The sequence below is a fragment of the Strongylocentrotus purpuratus genome, unplaced genomic scaffold, assembly GCF_000002235.5.
Source record: "Strongylocentrotus purpuratus isolate Spur 01 unplaced genomic scaffold, Spur_5.0 spur5_scaffold_2, whole genome shotgun sequence".
NCBI lineage: Eukaryota > Metazoa > Echinodermata > Echinoidea > Camarodonta > Strongylocentrotidae > Strongylocentrotus > Strongylocentrotus purpuratus.
Window position 1 is genome coordinate 41,958,862 of NW_022145605.1, and position 3,337 is coordinate 41,962,198.

Below are 3,337 nucleotides of genomic sequence, written 5' to 3' on the forward strand. Positions count from 1 at the left end.
CTGCAAGTACCGGTATGAAATACATGTAGATGTCTTATAGATTTTATATTGTGATTTGTGTACACTATTTGTTCCTGTTTGTGTTTATGCCATCATGGTCTGGATTTTGAAAGGAAAGGATAAAGTCTGCTTTAACCTCAGCCATCCATTATTTTTTCCAAAACGGAAAAAAATCCTGTAGGATAAATACTGTAAGGGCAGATGTCACGATGACAAGGAAAAGAGAAAAAGCATATCGCTAGTTCAAGGCAAGAAGGGTGTTAACTCTATCTTAATATACATGAGTTACAAACGTTTTTCTGGCTCCACACAGATGATATGTATTAACGACCGTATTGCTGTTGGCAGACGATATGTGCTCTGTATAGAGACCAAAATGTAGGCGACATTTTGATGGAATTAAATGTTTTACTTGTAGCATCGTGATGAGACATATTTACATGTGTAAGCTCTACAATACAAAATAAATTACTAGTCGTTGAGTGGCATGCATCAAGCTCTATCATCTCATTCTAAGACAACAGATTCTCATCAGACTAAAGAAGATATTAAAATTGTCTCGTTCATGTTTGCCATGTCATTATGATGTGTTGTATAATGAGCGATCACTGCATCATGGACACTTCTGTGAAATTAAAAGATTTTATGTGGTCAGATCAAATGTAATAGAGAGAGAGATATATTTATATAATGTATACATATATATATCTAAATATATTGTATAATCCACAAATCCCTTTTTCTAAAATCCTGATCATTTGCAATTGTTGTACTTGTAGATATTACATAAACTACTTGACGGTATGGATTGTATATAATTGTTAGCATTACACAAAAATATTGGTAAACATAGATTTATGGACAATTTTCTGTTTCTTGTACGTTGAATGGCCGACCCCATTGAGTGGCCAACCCCATTGAGTGGCCAACCCCGTCGAGTGGCCGACCCCATCGAGTGGCCGACCCCATCGAGTGGCCGACCCCATCGAGTGGCCGGCCCCATCGAGTGGCCGGCCCCATTGAGTGGCCGACCCCAAAACTTGATTGCATAAAAATGCTGTAACAGGGTGCATCATGATTTGATAATTTGCTGCCTTTATAAGTGTGCATGTACAGTGTATATTTTAATAATAATACTACTGGTAATTAGAGTCAGATTTTTAAGGGCAATTTCATTCTCCACTTGTTCATTACTGGTACTCATTTTGTTACGGTTACTAATGCCAAGGATTTTCTGAAATGCTCTTATATAATTCATAGGTCTTGATAATACATGAGTACTTTGTTTATTATCCCAAATTACAATGAACACTTTAACATTTCTGAAGACGTTCTTTGTCTACAAGATGATGAAATTATTTTATGGCATCTATGTGTTGCTAGTGACAGAAAGGCAAGAGTAAATGTTGATATGATTTTTAAGGGAAATTAATGTACATACTTTATTTATCAAATATTATACTTTATGATTTTGGCAAATATAAATGTACATGTATGTTACTTATATGTGGTCTTTTTCATCTAATAAATACTTCAATTTGTAACTGCTGTTTGTTTGAGGCCTTATTCTTTTGTATGATTGTTATTTATTTGCTATCTTTAGAGAATATCACCCAGTTATCCAGTCATTTTCAATCATGCCAGAAGATGTGAGGAACTTGTGTAAAGTTTGAAAAAAGAAACTTTATAAGAAAGTAAATGAAAAGTTAAGGTATATCAGAACATGAATTGACAACTTGATTGCAAGCTACTCTTTTTTGTTTTGTTCTCATCTCAATTTTCTCCAAAGAAAAATGTTCTCCAAACATTTGTTTTTCAACACACTGCACGATCATATTGTGAGGTTCTAATAAGCATATTTTGGATTCAAAATTTCTGTTCTACATAGTAATGATAAATATGTCCATAGGGTTACCACACAAAAGTACTCTGTGTACGAAGTATAAAATGAGTTCCGCTGCCGTGATGTGATGTAAAAGGCCCATTCCAGATCTTGTATCTTGAATCGTGTGATGTGATTGATGTACAGTTAACAACTAAATTATTCAAACCCTTACCAAGTTTTGGAAAATTTCAAGCACTGTACGTCAAAAATTGATTTGTCCTGCTTTATGTTTGTTTACAATGTGACGTATTATAGCTTACATCAAAAAGTATTCCACAAAGGCCTTAGTTTAACCATAAATATGTCCATAGGGTTACCATACAAAAGTACTCTGTGTACGAAGTATAAAATGAGTTCCGCTGCCGTGATGTGATGTAAAAGGCCCATTCCAGATCTTGTATCTTGAATCGTGTGATGTGATTGATGTACAGTTAACAACTAAATTATTCAAACCCTTACCAAGTTTTGGAAAATTTCAAGCACTGTACGTCAAAAATTGATTTGTCCTGCTTTATGTTTGTTTACAATGTGACGTATTATAGCTTACATCAAAAAGTATTCCACAAAGGCCTTAGTTTAACCATTCCACCTCTATCTCTCGAGTTACGAAAGTCACAAAAACATCCAATTTTCAAAGGGTATGAAATTATGAATAGTTCTTGATTGTATCATACACGTTTTGATGCTGAAGTATGTTGTGTAAAGGCTTGTACATCATGTATGTTCTATATGAACAGAGTACTCGTAAAATGGTACCTTTCCAAAATATTGATGCACCATCTTCATCTTCACTTGAAACTCCTATCCTCGATCTCTCTCCTTCTTACTTTAAACAAATCTTTCTCTCTCTCTGTACTTCTCAATTGAAGTTCTTGTCTTGATCTCTCTCGCCGCTTCTCTTCTCTGCTGCTCTCATTTTTTTTTTCTCTCTCTCTCTGTATGTACCATTCCAGTCAAATCCCCCCACCCCTTTAGATCTCTCTCTCTCTCTCTGGTCTTTCAAATGTGCTATTTTCTTGCACCACACTTTCTCAATATCAACTCAATTCACAAGTTAGTGCGACAACCAAACCATTCATCTGAAATGATCGCCAAGATCCATTTCAATCCATTTTCCATGCGTTTGTTCAAGCACAAACTCTACCACCATTTCCCCTCAATGAATGCGAGAAGTTATAACTCCTTGGTCAATACATAAGACACTTGCTGTACGATTTGAGTGGTTTAGAAAACAAAAGTGGGTAAAAGACTTCTTGTAATTACATTGCAGCCAGGTCATCTAGATTTGTCTTTTAGTTTTCTTTCATTATTTTTCCACCCGAGATGAATGAGAGTGGTACTTGACCATTTATCAATTTAACAAAAGTTTGACCTACCGACGGCAGGATTTGGGAAACTTACAAATTCAAGTCCTCTTTCACAAAGTCAAATTCAGAATGAAATCACAAAAAC